Here is a 17,848-nt window from a genome sequence, read left to right as displayed (position 1 = left end):
AAAGTGGCAATCAATGTACAGTCTCTTGCAAGAGGGTCAGGGCGATTCCATTGTGTTTGTGGAAGACATTAATGGCCAAGACGAGAGAATCGTGTCTGAACCCAGTCAAACCCATTTGGGTATCGATATGCTAGGAGAAGACGAAGAAGAAATTAAACCGTGGTTTACGCGCAAAGGGCATCATCGTAATGCCAGTGTTATTCACATCAGTCAAAATTTGTTTCAACAAAGTAAAGCCCATCGCACCACCAGTCTCAATGCTAATTACGTGGTCTTGTTTAAAACCCTAGAGATAAATCGAAAGTGCAAGTCTTATGCAAACAATTAGGAACGCCATAGCTGACTGCTGCGTACGACGATGCCGCTCAAACCCCACACGTCTATTTACTAATGGATCTAAAATCCACCACCGCTGTTATTTACGATTTCGTACCCATCTGATTCACCAATGATGCAAAGATGGAGGTCGTGTACACGTCCCAGTCATAGACTTAAAAACAACAACAACAAACTATACAAACCTCGGCTACTTTGGGTCTGTCTCATGCAGCGTCAACATGAAGTCCCTTCAGTCTGATCTTCTCGTCAAATTGATTTGTGCCTTGTAAAGCATCAGTCGCGAAAAAGATCCACAAATAGGGACCCGTGTTATAGAAGCCATTCTCAAAAAAGGCTTACATTGGTTTACGGCGACAGAACTTCTATTACTCCAACGCCCAATTCACATTCCGAATCAATCCATAGCCTTTTGAACGGAAATGAATTAGCCTTGAAGCAACTGGCCGAACATACCATCAACAAGGAAACCAAAAAGCAAATCATTTTGAAACCTGGAGGTAACGGTTCTCTAGAAGTTGTCACCATTCGCCCCCTCTTAATAAATGAGATCCACAAGAACAAAACTCTCCCTCCCCCAAGGTACCAAGAAAAAGAAGAAGAAGAGCAACTATGTCAAGACCAGGTCACATCTTCAGCAAAAGAAAAGTCCCCAGAAAAACGCCAAGAAAACAGCTTCAACTCACAAAAGAGTCACTTAGGCCAGGACGCAACATTCGCAAGCCACGAACTGTAGCGACGGTGGCTGTGTCGCCAGTATCCTCAGGTTCTTCCACTTCTAGTGATGCAACCAAGCCCAAGTTTACAGACGTTCTTTTTCATTTGATGAACCAATGGAAACCCACGTATCCAAGAACTTTTCTTCCAGCGGTGACACCCTCTTCCGCTGTAGCTGCAATAGCAGTTGCTCACAAAGTACCTGCCCCCAAAGTCAAAATCCAGTAAAGATCGGCATATTACAGAGTTTACTGGATTGATATAAGCAAGAACTGTCCCGATTTAGTCGGTTGTGAACCCCTTCGCGACGTGTGATGCCTGTAATCAAGTTGAAGACAATCAGTGGCGACGCATTCCACTATAAAAAGACCTAAGACAAACGATGTGATCAGTGTTTTTGTGCTCCTGAAGGCAAAAGGATGTCACCCCCCCATAAGTAATTCTCTTCTAACTCCAAAGGAAAGAAAAGGAAAGGACTGTCTCCTCGTTTAGCCAAAGATGAGGATGTGCTGTCGTTCCTGTCCAAAGCTTCTCCACTCATGCGAAAACAAATGATTCGAACCGCCTACATAAATGTCGTCGATACCTTGTGCGAATGTCGCCTGAACGTCTTGGATAGTACGATACCTTTATCTCCACATCGGAAAAAAATGCTTAGCCAAACATTGACACGTTATTGACCAAATTTTCCAAACGAAATACCCACCCGTCAAGAAACGATGTTGGTAAAACGCGAATAAATTTGTGCCCATGTTATTTGTACCCTTGCTGAAAGGAGTATCGGAAACAAAGCTGGGAGGGCTCATTGAAATAAGACAAAAAAGACTAGAAAGATAAAAGGGACCTTTGTGGCAGAAACATCTCAGACGTGACCATTGAAATCCTAAGAAAGAACGAAAACTGACTTTAGTACCTTACAAATGATAGAAGAAATTCCATCGTTGGCAATAAAAACGGCCCCCGCATTCAAATTCCAATCTTTATTTGTCCTAGATGTCCCAGTTACAACACAAATTTTCATCGTTGATTGATCGCAGGAATTTGTTAGAAATGGAAAAATCTCAACGGTACGGTCAAGTGTTTCAACGTCTGCATCTCTTTCACCAGAAAGCTTTAGACTAAACAGCTCTACCAACTCTGAAAGATCTGAAGACCCTGATGAAAAGTATATCACCAACAACGCCATCACCAAAGGATAAGACAGGCGCATCGACACGGATGCCAGAGGAAGAAGAGGCACGATAAGCCTTTCAAAAACCGCCAGCAACTCTCATCCCGAGTAAGAGCGCAGCGTCCTTGTTGATCCTTCCCCCAAACCTGAACGAGAACTCAGAGTTTGGGTTAAAAAGATAATGTCCTCTTCTACTTCGACAGAAGTCATAACAAAGAAGGGAAACCAAAGGTAAAAAAAGAAAAGAAGATCAAAGCCATCCTATTACCACCACCACCGCCACCACTATCCTTGACATCTACTCCCGTGGCAGGTCAGACACGTAAAGCCGTTTCCAAACCAGTATATCACCCCATCCAAAGTAGCATCAGGGAAGAGTGGGTGACTTATTAACATAACATTGGAGAAGGTGTTAGCTAGCAATTACTACAATCCATCCCATCCTACAGGTTACGTTGTATCATGCTGCCAAATTCCGTCTGAAGAGTCTCCGTTTACCTCAAGTGCAACGAAGGTTACAAAAACAAGCCACGTACACCTTAAAGAAACCCATTCAACGAACATTTTCCAGAAGTTGCACCCGAGTGGAGTACATCGATCATTAATGGAAAGCCGATTTAGCCGATGTCTCTCATTTGGCCACCAACAATCGTGCCTACAAATATTTGTTTTGTGTCATCGACGTCTTTTCCGAGTTGGCCTGGGTCTTACTATTGACGTCTGAGCCCTCAAACTGGTGTTGAAAAAAAGTGGTCGTCACACTCTTTGATGGCAATCCGACAAAGGCACTGCATTTCTGAACCAAGCTTTCCAAAAAGACGACCGAGAAACCCAAAACCAAAGTAAGCATAGAGGAACGTTTTCAACGCAACTTGAAAGAACGCGTGTGGACATATTTTATGCATCAACACACTCAGAAGTACATCGACATCTTACCACACCTGGTCCAAGCGTACAACCAATCCAACCATCGGAGCATCAGATGTGCCCCTCTCGTCAAGAAGTTACTCCCGACATCGAAGTAACTATTTCTGACCACCTGTTTGGTACGTTCCCGACGGTGGTTGTCCCCAAGAAAGGCGGATTGTTGGCAGCAGAGATTAGATGAGCATTGGCAAAACCAAACGCACTTTCGACAAAGGTTACTTGCCCAACTGGACCACTGTATTGTTTCGTGTCACTGGACGAGTGCGTGGCCGTCATCCTGTCGTCTATAAATTTGAAGATGTGAACGGGGAGGTGTTAAAAAGGAACGTTTTACTTACCCGAGTTACAACACGTGACTAAGAAAGAAGACGAAGTGTACGACATCGAATGTAATTATCGAACGAAGAACCCGTAAAGTAAGAAAACTACGTGTCAAAGAAGTCAAAGTACGTTGGAAAGGATATCCTCCCAGTTTTGTTTCTTGGATCGACGCTTCGCAAGTCATCGACTAAACAAAGAAGTGACCGCCATGCCCTTCAACACAACCTCAACTGCCACTACAACCGTGAACACTCCTTCACCCTGTTCTTCACTGCAATATCTATTAAAGCAACCCTTCTGTGTGGTGTGGAGAACGTGTGCCTAAAACACAAATCGTTTTATTCTGCAAAATCTCTGTGGTGTATTATGTCATCGGTGCTGCCATTGCGAATATGAGTTTGCAACAAGGACAAAAGCAATTGTGGACCATTTTACATTTGCATCAGTTACCTTCTTTCCAATCCTTCCCTGGAATACTCCTCTAACGATAACAACGGGAGCCTTGTATGACGTTTTGGGAGGATACATGTACATATTGAAGGGTGGACGCATATCAAACATTACTAGCAACATGGAGTTTGCAAAATAGTTTCGTTTCCCGGTAGAATTGAACCAAGGACTCAATTTGATCTTTGTGTACTCCGATGTAGAGTACAAGGTCGTGGGGCACTTCTATGTACCGTTACTGCGTGTCATTCATTTCAAAGTTGAAAACACCTACCACGTTCACCGCGAATTTGTACATTCTCACTTTTTGCCTGTCAGTAAGACGTATTTCGACACTGTCAACATTGCTATAAAAAGAGATCTGGGATAAAAGTTTCCATTCAACAAAGGGACAGTCATGGTGAAACTCCATTTTCGAAAATGATTCTCTAAGAACTCGTAAGTCATGTATCCAGTGTACCGAGGAGTCGCTCAACAGCAAGGACATGGTTTAGGAGATATGTTGAAATCGGCGTTTCGATTTGTTGCTCCAGTGTTGAAACCGATGGTGATACACGTATTACATACTTTGAAACATGCTTGTGTGATAATTCCTCTTGGCTCAGTGCTGAGAAGAAGCAAAGAAATTGTTACTTGTCAGAGATTTTCAAAGAAAAAGTCACGATTGAATTGATGACTTATCGTTACCTGTGAAACAGAACAAGTAAAAACTTCCCAGCTAAACAAAAAATGGATACCTGGGAACTTTATTACGTTTTGAACAACAGTTCGTGCACTGCTTCTTGAAATTTTGTCGTGTGTGCTAAAGATGAACTTCCTCATTGCAAACCTCATGTCCATTAAGCTTATGTCATTAACATGGACGATAGTCATCTCCCAGGAACTCACCGTGATGGATTGACGACATCATTGACTTTATGAGGAGAAATGCCCAGACTATACGATTCAATAATGTAAAATTTCAAAGTACAGATTCTATGGCGTTTGGACATTATTGTGTGTCTGTTCTTTATCATCGCCGTCTTGGGTATTATTTAGAATACGTAGTAACTTTATTTGATCGTCACTCTTCTAGAAACGATGACAAAGTAGATCAATGGTTTTGTGACCATTATGGCTATCATTTGTCATTAGATAGGAAACGTTGTTGTTGTTGTTGGGTTTAACGCCATTTTTCAGCACACGATAGGCTATACATGGCGGCCAGTATTAATGGTGGAGGAAGAACCCGGGAAAACCCCGGAAAGAACCACCGACCCACGAGAAGCTACTGGCAAGCTTTCTCACATACCCACATTGACTGAATCCGAGACTCGAACCGCCGCAGACAGAGGTGAGATGGCAGTGATCCGTAACGGAGAGCGCTTTAGACCACTCGGCCACTCAGGGCCCCGCTAGGAAATGTAGAGTACATTAATGACCCTATGACTTCCATGAGTGGAAATCTAACTTCACTACAAAACGTTGTCAACCTCGTTAAAAATAGTTTGTTTTATTGTTAATTATACTATTACAGTATATTCCGATCCAATATAAATCGTATAGATGTCTTCTATCGCGTCCGCTTTGAACCTAATAAAGCGAAGCAGTCTCCAGTAAGACCATCCATTGTTGACTCATCTTCCTATCAAGTTGTGTTCAAGAATAGCCAAGCTGAATGAAGATTACTGAAATTTACATCATGTCAGGCAAAGCCTGATAGCGAATCCTGATGAGAGTTAGAACTTCAGAATGTCAGGATGTTGAAAGTGACCGAGGACTTGATAGAAGAGAAAATCAATAAGGAGAAAGAAGAGTGGACGTAAATGTACAGAAGCAGCAGAGAGAACAGCAGCAGCAGAAGAAACCAGACAGAGGTTTTGTAGACCGTCGTATGGCACAAAAGAGTTCTCCTCTTTCCACAGAAGCAGACCTTATCCTGTGGGAAAATCTGCCAATACACATGGAGGCAATCATGGACCATAAAAGATAGACATAACACATCGTCAATAAAAACAGCCCAATTTTAGGGCTGCACCAATATTCTAGAAAAGAAATAATACTAATTCTATTACCAAACAATTGTGTATTTGTGTTTGTGTCTATGTTTAAAATAGTATGTCTATAAGCATTTCGTTTCCCTAGCTTGTCAGATAGCGTGTGTGTTTGTAGTTAGTGTTTTTAAGTAAAACAGGGAACGTGAGTGTTTCTTTCAGGTCCGCGCATTCCATATTTTATATCTATATATGTTGGATAAAAGAGGTTTGCGCTCTTCCGAGCATGTACCACTGATTTATGCTCACACGGTAGGCTGAAGGAATTGGAGCCACTTTCCCCAGGCGTTTATGTGCATATGGAGTACTTTTTAATTGAAGTTAGTTTTATAGGGTTATCATATAAACCTTTTGAGTTTTGGTATCAGGGTTATGTTTCCTTCCCGTCCGCGATTCACATATATAAAGCGAAAGCGTTCGTCAGTATAGCTCAAGTAGCCAAATATATGGAGATACAGCAAATAGGCCCAACCAAAGTGAAAATAACAAGGCACAAAACGCTCTCCAAAAACACTCCAAGTATAACCCAGCAGGACCAGACCATGAACAGGAAAAAAGAGGAAAACCTGATGCTGTCCAAAAAAAATATTACCAAACCAACACAGATGAATGGACCAAAATCAAATATAACTTACAAAAAGGTCATTAAATTACATCAAAATCTGAATCTCCTAAATAGCAACGACATATCCATAGAACTATTAAACCAGGGGGCGACATATCAAGAGCTTCCATGTTTATATAGAGCCAAGGACAACCGACCAACATAATCCTACTGGACGTCTACTCAATTCCACCACTACACGTCTACTTTGATGGCCACTCGTACCCAGTACAAGAATTCAACATCAAACATTGCTTCTGCAGTCATTGCAAGTCATGGGGACACCAAGACGGCAGCTGCAAAAATAAAAAAGATGCGACACCTGCGGCGGCAACCACAGCAACAAATGCACATACTTAGGACAAAAATGTGCTAGCTGCGACGGACCCCATCATCATATTTCCAAAGACTGTCATTACACCAGAAGAGAAAAGGAAATTATAAAAGTGATGAAAGGACAAAACTTGCCTTACGCAAAAGCTAAGTCAACTATCCAATCGAAATGCACCGTGCAGGAAAAGGAACCTACATCACAAATACCTCCTATAATTGCCAACACCTAACCAAACCCTTAGCCCGCACCTCTCCAAGCCCACCCAAATCCAACAAATCAGCTGACAATAGGAACCACCCTCTTGCCCACAAGCATCAATAAAAACCTGGTGGATCATAAACTAAAACAAGAAATCAAGGTTAACAATATTGCTACCAAACCAACGAAATCCGACATATCGACCTTCGTTCAGGGGGTTCGAAACCAAACAAAAACAGAAAATGCAGACCCACCACTACCAAGCAATGCAGTTAATAAGGGCGAAAGCAATGCAGGTAACAGAAGTGCGCCCCCACATGTGGAATTCTCACATGACACCATTATTCACTACTTAAAGGACCTCATGGTGGAATCACAGACATCTCTCTAAAATGTTTTATCTAAATTAATACATACCTTGTATCCCGTTCTTCAGGTTATTATCTGACCTATTGGAAAAACACCTCCAAACCAAACGCTAATTTGACCTTATAATTCACTAACATAATTGATTATAACATCAGGAATGGATACAACTAGGAAAACGAATATAATAATCTGGCAATGGACTAGCTGTGGATTAAATATCAATAAACCAGAATTAATGATCAAACTTCAACAATCTAATATTAAACCATTCAAGAAACACTTATTCACCAAAAAAACTTAAAATATACTAGCACTTTTACTACGAGAGACAATGAGTAAAGAGGGGATGGTTTAGCCATCTTTGTCTGTGACACACTCCCAAATACATCATTCCATCAGCACCCTTTAGCCACAAATGACCCCAATAAGCCCATACCCATTGAGTATCAATCAATATACGGTGGGCAATTTATATTCGAAGTTTTTAATATCTATGACCCGGGCAAGCCTCATGCAGTCTCCCCTCTTAGCTATGCCAAACTCATCAGCACAACAAATGAATACATGATATACAGCAACTTCAATCGCAAATACCAAAAGATGGGGAAGAAATCACTAAAACAAGAGAGGTAAATTAATTTATGAATGGGTCATCAACAACAATCTGGTCATACTTAATGACGGTACTAAAACCAGAATTTCACCAGAGGATGGCTCATTATCGGCAATTGATCTAACAATTTGCACACCCACATTAGGATCTATATCTAATTGGGAAGTAGATAGAGATTACAGGTTTGGCAGCGAGCATTTCCCCATAATTATTACTATTAACGTCACCAATCTAGTTGCCACTTCCTCTAAAGTTTCGAAGTGGAAACTGGACAAAGACAACTGCCATTCATTCAATTCCTTGCTCTCCGTAATAGCTATAGCCAACCTACGGGAAGACGACATTGACAAATACAAGAAAAAAAATCCTTGAACCGATCAATGCAGCTGCAACTCAAAGTATTCACACTACTGGAACCAATAACACCGCAAATGCAAAACAACCGATCCATGGTGGAACGATGACTATAAATATATAATCAAGGAAAAAAGAAAGCCCTCTATAAATTTCGCCGTACAGGTCAATCAACTGATTATACAAACTATAAAACAAAAGTAAAACAAGCACCTCCCAATATTGAAGAAATCATATTAGATATGATTAATCAGTCATGGCAGACAAGATAAATTCCCCACCAATGGAAACAGGCTATAGTTATCCTGATTCCCAAAGCTTGCAAGGACGCCACATATATATATCCTCCTACAGACCAATTTCCCTTACTGATACCATATGCAAGGTGATGGAGACAATGATAAACAACAGACTCAAACATCACCTTGAAAGCAACAATCTTCTCTCACAAAACCAAAGTGGCTTCCGCAACAAAAGATCCACACTAATCAACTAATAAGGCTCGAGTCCCGTATCAAACTAGCTTTTAATGCTAAAAGAAAATACGATATTCACCTCGTAGCTATTTTCTTAGACCTTGAGAAAGCCTTCGATTAAGCTTGGACTGATAGTCTCATTGCCAAATTGATCCATTATGGAATCAACTGCAACATGCATAAATGGATTAATACCTCTTTATAAGACACATACATCAGAACCAGAATAGGGGCGCATTTGTTTAGAAGAATATGTGCTAGAAAATCGCAACACACAAGGAAGTATCCTTAGACTGACCCTATTTAACATCGTGATAAACAATATAGAACGCTATGCTCACCTCAGTAAAATAGACATATCACAATTTGATGGAAAGTGGGCAACACACGCAGCCAACAACTATTAACAGAACTACAAGTCAGTTTAACTAATATCGGCAAATGTGCCGACACATGGGGGTTCAAATTATCAAAAGGAAAGACATCGGGAATACTATTCTCTCCCCATAAAGCATACAATATAGAGCCACCAACCCTATATATCCAAGGCAAACCAAACAAATCTGAAAGAGTGGCAACATTTGTTGGCGTGTACTACGACCAACATTTCACATGGACTCATCACATCTCCTAATTGATACGGAAATGTAGCAGAGGCCTTAAACTATTGAAAACCATGAAAAGGATACATTGGTAACACTCTACAGGGTCTTATTCAGATCCAAACTGGATTACGGATGCCAGAGCCATGCATCTGCCAAACCATCAATGCTCAAACGCCTTGACATCCAAGCAAAAGCTCTGTGTATATGTACAGACACATTCCAAAATACCTCTAAAGAAGAAATACAGATCCTAGCAGGCGGAACATCTTTAACATTAAGGAGAAAAGAACTAACATTAAGATATGCAGCCAGAATTTCTATACAAAATACGAGCCATCCCACAAGGAACATCATTAACAAATGCAACATCCCATTTAGCCGGAGACTCGTCTCCTTCCCACCATATGGGAAAATGATCCACAAATTGTGTAAAGAACTACAACTCGACTGCCTTCGAGCAGAAATACAGTAATACCTCGTGCATTTGCGTTTCTGGATTCGCGAATTCACGGATTCGCGAAATTTTCATTGGTACCCTCTACGTACATGTTTTCTTTATTTTATTGAAATGTACCTTCGTTATATGACTTCTGTGACATATGAAGTTTACCTAGTTTACCTTCCTGACAATGACAAAGAAAACGTCAGTCATTAAGTTTACAGTCCCATTCGTTACTTGGTTTTACCTTACTGTGAGTGCAAAAGAAAACAGCATCCAATGAATTAGTATAGGGGTAATATTAGTATACCGTACTGTAAATGCGCTAGTGTGGCAAATACCCATTAGGCGATACTGTACTCTATTTTTCCGTCAACCATTTATTTCTCTTTTTAAGGGTAATGTATTAAGCTAACTTTTAAATGAAATTAAAGTGCTTTGGGAGCATGATTTGGGTCATATTTAGGGTTTAAACCCTAGAAATAAGCATTTATTAGCATTTTTAGTGACTCGTACCAAACATTCGCGATTCCTCCTGATCCGCGACTGGTTCTGGAACCTACCCTCGCGAATGTTCGAGGTATTACTGTAATACGATATCTAGACCCTACGCCATGGACAAGGAAAACCCCCATTATCAACACCATAGCAACAACCCTCGGATCCAAAGAAGAACATCCTTTAGAAATAAGATCAAAGATCCTTACTATATTAAACAATTCTTACAAGGATTTGTCAAAATATACATAGACGGGTCTAAATCAAACAACCCAGACAAAAGTGCTGCAGCACTCACTAACTCGTAACTGAATAATGAAATAGGGAGCAGACTCCAGGATAAATGTTCAATATACACAGCAGAATTCTGTGGCATATTTGAGGCAGTAAAGACAGCATATCAACAGAGAATTCAGACAATACTAATAATAAGCGACTCACTTAGTGTGCTTAAAACACTGGAAACAGGCGCCTCAAAGGGGCGTGAAAACCTACTTAAAGAAACGTACTTGCTACTCAGCAACAGTGGAAACAAGACCAAATTGTAGAATTCACGTGGGTTCCGTCGCACATAAACATCCCAGGTAACGACAAGGCCGACCATACATCAAAGAACGCAATAAGCGAACTAGAACCAGCCAACGTGCCTTAAAGGACGTACCAATATCAATCATCATCAACGGATCATCAACCGAATCAATACAGGGAAAACCTTACTTGCAAGTAGTATGGGAAAATATGTCCTGGCTAATTGGGGATTTGGAGCAAAATGCCCCAATTGCGTTGATGATGAAGACCTTCAGCATGTTTTCAACATATGCCCGAAATATGACGCACAAAGGAAACAATTGGTAACTACATTAAAGAAAATTATCTCATCATATTCCTACCCCGAACATTTTTACCAAACCAGTCCCAAACCCAATCAAACAAATGATGCTGTGTTAATCTTACTTAAGGAAACTGCCAAAATCAATCACATATAACCCAAGCAATCCATATACTAAGACAGGCCTGACATCCCTGGAAGATTACATAAGCAATGCAGTTTAGTCACAGTCTTAGAAGTAGGAGTTAATCAATACCCATCAATACAATATCAGATTGTGCATTACCGGTCATCCCTATTAGTCGGCTGGGTGGAAAATTGGGGGCGTGGGTAGCATATGATTTACAGCGCGAATACTGGCGAGTACCGTCAGTGCGCGGGCTGATGCTACATCTGCACCTATCACCCACTTCGGCGCCTTGAACTGCCCAAATGTATAATCATTTAAGCAATGCAACAGGTGATCGGTAATTAAGTAACCATCATTCATACTAACATCTATCTGCTCTATCATTACGTAAGGCGTGATGAATCGTCTTAGAATATACTAATTATGACTGGCCAACAAAAATAAACATTATAAGGTGGCTTAAATTTCAGCCATCAGGACCCGCTGCACAATGCGGCAACAAACTGACTCATAAACGAATTAGAAACTAGAGTAACAACCCAAACTTAGACCTATAAGGTGGCTTACAATCCAAAGCCATCAAGGCAGCTAAACAATGTGGCACCAAATTACATAATTAGGAAATATGTCCTTAAGACATTACAACTATAAAATGATTGAATCCCAGTCATCAAGCACCTCGCACAAGGAGGAAATATTCATTTTTAGAATATAAAACCCAAATATTACTCGATTAAATAACATTTCCCTTAAAAAGACTAGAAGATTCATCTTTCCATCTATATCTGTATTTTATTCTTCAAACAGCACAAATTATTTTCCAGGTTATAAACGACGCCATTTACTATTCGGAAATTGGGACACAAAAATCGATAATGGATGTAGGGCGCATGCCTTCCATTGAGCCCGACCCTCCTTTGCCACCTCCAGACATGTATCATCTAGCCAGGAAGAAAGAAGAGGAGGAGGACAGGAAAAAGAAAGAAGAAGAGAAAAAGAAGAGAGGCATCCTGTTTCACCTCATGCTGAAAACTCTGTGTGAGGTCAAGCCTGAAGCGACGACTCCTCCACGGCCAGTACCAGTACCACAGCCACTATCAGCACCACATCCAGTACCCCCGTACAGTTGCTTGCATAGGAGATAAGGAGGCCACAGCATCCACGAGTGTGGACTTGAAGAAGACAGAGGGAATTCTTCACTTTCCTGAAAGTTAATACTGGGAGAGTAAAGCCAGTACACCTCTTCTCCGCGCTACCAGTCACAAATTTAAATTGGGAGAGGGACTGGAGACGGCGACGCGTCTGTGGTGCCAGGCATGAGAGATGTCACCCTTAGACAGGTGTATTTGGAGTTTTAAAAACACAGCCCTTCTCAGGGCTAACCAAATCTCTAGAAAAGAGACTATTCAAGTTGCCAGTTTGCATGAGTGTGGAATCGTGTGATTATAAACACTCACTCCTTTACTGACGTGATAGTGTGTGTTTGTGTGTGTGTGTTGCTTTGCGTGTGTACTTTTGTGCAGATAGTATATTTGGGGTTTGGTTTTTCTCCTTTCCGTGTGTGAACAGTATACTTTAGGGTGTGATTTTTCTCCTTCCCGTGTGTGGGTAGTATAATTTAGTTTTTCTTTTCTTTCTTCATTTACTTTTCTGTTTGGATTGAAGAGTGTGTGTTTGTATGCATTCGCGTACGTTTGTGTGGATACTAGATATTGTGTTTGTATGCATTCGCTTACATTTGTTTGGATAGTAGATATTGTGCTTGTATGCATTCGCGTACATTTGTGTAGATATTATATTTGGGGTTTGTTTTTAACTCCTTCCATTCTGTGTTGATAGTAGAGTGTGTTTGTATGTGTTCGCATACGTTTGTGTGGATATTATATTTTGGGTTGGTATGCGTTCATGTACGTTTGTGTGGATAGTATATATTGTATTCGCATGCATTCACGTACGTTTGTGTAGAGTTAATCTAAGGGAATATTTTCATACTCGTCCGTACTTGAAGAATATAAAGTCGAGCGTTCGTCAATGGCGAACGTAGATGAAAATAAATAGAAAGCGCAACGAGAGGAGGAAAGCGGGGCCCCGAGTGTCCGAGTGGTCTAAAGCGCTGTCCGTTACGGATCACTGCCATCTCACCTCTGTCTGCGTGGGTTCGAGTCTCGGATTCAGCCAATGTGGGTATGTGAGAAAGCTTACCAGTAGCTTCTCGTGGGTCGGTGGCTCTTTCCGTTTTTTTCCCGGGTTCTTCCTCCACCATTAATACTGGCCTATCGTGTGCTGAAAAATGGCGTTAAACCCTACAACAACAACAACAACAACAACAGAGGAGGAAAGCTGCCTTAGTAAAGACTATGAACCACTCTACAGCGTTAACGAGACCTCTACGGAAAGTCAACAACCCCCAGAACCGATCAAGGTCACCTCCACTGAAACCTAGACAATACCAATAGGACGGCAGATGAACAAAAGAAACTAGGAAGTACAAACTGAATGCAGTATTCCTGTCGACTCAGACGAGAGTGAAGATGAAGAACAAGCTGAAAAAGGATAAGTGAGTGAAGCTGACGAAGTTACTGACGAAGAACAAGGAGAAACAGATAAGCTGGTGAAACGACTCGGACTTACTGCAAAAGATGGTTTTAATAAAGCCCATAATTACGTATGAGCTGTAAAATATATCGACTGGCGACAATTCGCTACTAGGAGACCCAGAACTCAAGAATGGACATTTGGGGTTCACATACTTGAACAGTGCTACAGCGAAGCCTTTCACAAGCACTCAGTAGATACCCTGACAAGCTGCCAATCATCTGACTGCATTACACGGGTTAGAGGCATTCCAGAATCAGCGACGTAAAGAATCACGCAGCGCAGCGGAACTCGTAGACGTAGCAGACTACCACTGGTCTTTTGGACTGCCGCCATGAAGCCCTTTATGAGGGCTACTACTAAACAAATTGCATTTTTTTAAGGGTATCTATTTAGGCTTAGATACCCGATTATATCAAAATTGCACAACACACTTGATCCTCTGGTGACCGTTCAAAATCCTAATCTGTTCACAATGTAATATTGACACCAAATTTGTATATAGTCACTACGACTTCAATCGAGTTAGATGTTTTTGTTTTGGATTTTATGCTGTTTATTTTTAAAATTATGTAAGCTTAGTACGCTAAATTTGACGCATAGGATAGTAGGCAAAGTTTTAACTATAAATAACCGAGACTCTAATTACGAGTGTGCCTAACACATAATTGGAATAGGAATACCCATTAGTACAACTGGGTCGAATTTGATACAAAAGGCGTTTCAGCGTGAGCCTATTGTGGCCTTGTGCTTCGCTCCCCGGGTCTCTTTCCCTCTTCTTCCAAGCCGCAGTTAATTAAGTAGTGCGACATTCGCAAATAAAACTGGATTTGTAGTGGCACCATTCCTACATCCTCGACCAATTAAGAATCTTGACTTTCAAGATCTAACCAGTTGCAAAAGCAATAGTTTGCGTAAGCGACTTTAATCCATTATTGATTGATTGTCATTGGCGCCATTCAACCTTAAATAACCAAAGAAAAGGGTCAGCAAACGTATGGACAAGATGTTAAAGTTGCAGGACGTCGTGGATACCATAAGCATAGTAGACGTGATGCTAGTCAGAATAGAGAATGGTAGCTGTAGTCCACACATTTTGAAAATGTAAATGAATAATTGAAAAATAGGCGAAGGAACAACTAATATAAATATTTAACGAAGAAAAAGAAGAAAATGCAGATACAGAAGACAAAGAGAGGACGAAACCATGGAATGAGACGATAGAAAAACAACAGCAAAATGAAAAGAGGAAGAAAGAGGAGATATAGGAGAAGAAGAAAGAGGAGGAGGAGGAGGAACATGACAAGAAAAAGAAGAATAGTTCCCGAATGACGTCATCAGCCGCCATATTTGTGGTCAGCGGACAGATTTACCGTTAACTTTATAACGTAAGCTGAAATATATTCATTGAATCACAAGATACTTTTACGAAAATTAGATACATAAACAGAACACAACTCAAGCTTACTGTGTTTATCTATTTGTTTGATTTATAAGTTTACTTTGCTTCAGTGTGCCTTGTTAAAAAGGGTACATTTTGGTGATCGCAGAGGCTGCAAGTGCCAGATTGCCCATCGTCCAGGTAAAATGGGCAGAATATCATCTGCTAGGGACCTTATCGGGAAGCATCTATACGATGGGGAAGATAAGGTGTTGGTAGAGGAAAAGAAGACATTAGAAGAACAAGAAGAAGAGGGAAACGAAATGGCCTTTTCAGGGCCACTCTACTGTCTCGAAAAGATTTGCTATCTTGCCTAAAAATGTTTTTTGTCGATTTTACATTGTGGGTGTGATATATTGATGTTCTTCAATGCATGCATGTATGTATGTATGTATGTATGTATGTATGTATGTATGTATGCATGTGTGTATGTGCGTGTGTGTGTATGTATGTATGTGTGTGTGTATGTGTGTATGTATGTGTGTGTATGTGTGTATGTATGTGTGTGTGTATGTGTGTGTGTGTATATGTGTGTATGTATGTATGTATGTGTGTGTGTATTATGTATGTATGTGTGTGTATGTATGTATGTATGTATGTGTATGTATGTATGTATGTATGTGTGTGTATGTGTGTATGTATGTATGTGTGTGTGTGTATGTATGTATCTATGTATGTATGTGTGTGCATGTGTGTATGTATGTATGTATGTATGTATGTATGTATGTATGTCTATGTCCCACCACGCAAAGCGTTTTTATTCGTATAGTTTATGAAGTAGCTTAACTTACCCGCCATCCGCTACCCGCCTCTCGCTACCAGGTCAAATAGCTGAACTTAACGGCTACTCGGTTTTTTCCCCCACTGTCAGTGTTGTTTGGCCCGATTGAGATCAGTCCCTTGCAACATTGTTGCCAATCTCCCTTACCGTGACGTCATCCTACCTGTTCCATTCCTATTGTCCCTACATAATGCCAACTTTTTGTTCGTATATAGTCTCAACCGTTTTTCCGTATAGTGTCGAGGGTGGGTGGGTGGGTGGGTGGGGTGTCGGAAAATTCTTGTCCGTATATTGTCCCAGTGTGTGTGTGTGTGTGTGTGTGTGTGTGATATGTAGTGTATTTTTCCATTGTCCGTATGGTATCAACCTTCACTACTCAAGTGCGTCAGATTTCAGCCCGTCCAAAGTGAGAAATATATAGCAAATATAACTATTCTACACTTTTTTTTATAATATCTCCTACCTTACGAAACGAAGAAATTAAATATTACAATGAATCTCCACTGTTCAGACTGGCAAACCAATAACTTGGAAGGGAGCCCGCTGGCGGAACATTTCTCTTCCCCAGGCTATACTTTCAATGTTGTGATCCTGACATGTATCGCCCATAACTTAGTTTGGAGGACAAAAAGTAGGAAATCCAAAAAGTTTTTCGGAATGGCCGGCTGTGTACACTCAAATCAGTAAGAATCAAAACGGGCATTTGTCAATGCATATGCTTAAAGGAACAAACAGGTTACCAAAATCACATTTTCCTGCCATTTGATGGCTTTCTCAAATACATAGTACCAACTCAATAATGCATTGTTGCTTTAGAAAATAATTTTATGCAAGTTTAAACAAACATCAAGTTCAACAAAATATTATATCTAGTTAGGAAATATCATCTCCGGGATGGCAGATTTTACAGATGGCTCTAATATTTCATTGCTGACTTACTAAAGAAGACGATTAGGGTCAGTTGTTATCCATTTCTAAAATGTAAGAACACTCAACATCGTTCAACCCTTATATTTATTGTTTATTTTAGTGCGAAATATAGAGACTTAATGTCGAAATAATTTTCATATGTTTTATTCCTCTATTTTCACAGGCGAAAAACATATCCTTATATTTTTACAGTTGAAAATAACAGATTTCCTATCATGTCATGCGACACCTGATTGTGTAGGCAAACAGAAGTTGTACATGCAGCAATAAAACGAGTATTTTGTGAGGTATAGCAAATACATAAAAACTGCCATACATTTCGGACATGAAAAATTAATCTTTGGTACATAAATTTGACCAGACGCCCTTTGATTATCTCGGAAGTTATTTTCCCTTCCTTCCTTGACAACAACGACAAAAGCCGCTGTGCTACATTAATGAATCGACTTGAAGTGTTTTCAGATATGGTTAAATAGATTACAAAATGACAAAAATGTAATTTACTGAGACATATTAGGTCAACCGAATCCTTCCGCTTTCTTAAGTCAATAAATATATATATGATCAGACAGGCTATGAAAGTGAGGTCAATTCATGAAGACGTGGTTGGGGTGGGGATGACCGTATTGTGCAGAAGTTCGAGTCTCTTTTGACCTTCGATTCTGTTGATTTTGTTTTCTTCGTTAATACCGGGTATATT

General features: G+C 40.4%; 1 protein-coding gene across 1 annotated transcript in view; it reads right to left on the bottom strand.

Annotated features, from left to right (window-relative positions):
• The window catches only part of LOC149783527 (uncharacterized), a 78,065-nt gene extending 61,704 nt beyond the window's left edge, over positions 1-16,361 (bottom strand). The window contains exon 1 of the mRNA XM_089931774.1: positions 16,229-16,361. The gene's annotated coding sequence lies outside the window, so the exon portion shown is untranslated. The remainder of the gene's footprint in view (positions 1-16,228) is intronic.
• Between the last annotated feature and the right edge of the window lie 1,487 nt (positions 16,362-17,848).

The sequence above is a fragment of the Sinohyriopsis cumingii genome, chromosome 14 (assembly GCF_028554795.1).
Source record: "Sinohyriopsis cumingii isolate HCF-2022 chromosome 14, ASM2855479v2, whole genome shotgun sequence".
Classification (NCBI taxonomy): Eukaryota; Metazoa; Mollusca; class Bivalvia; order Unionida; family Unionidae; genus Sinohyriopsis; species Sinohyriopsis cumingii.
This window is presented reverse-complemented; position numbering and strand designations above follow the sequence as displayed.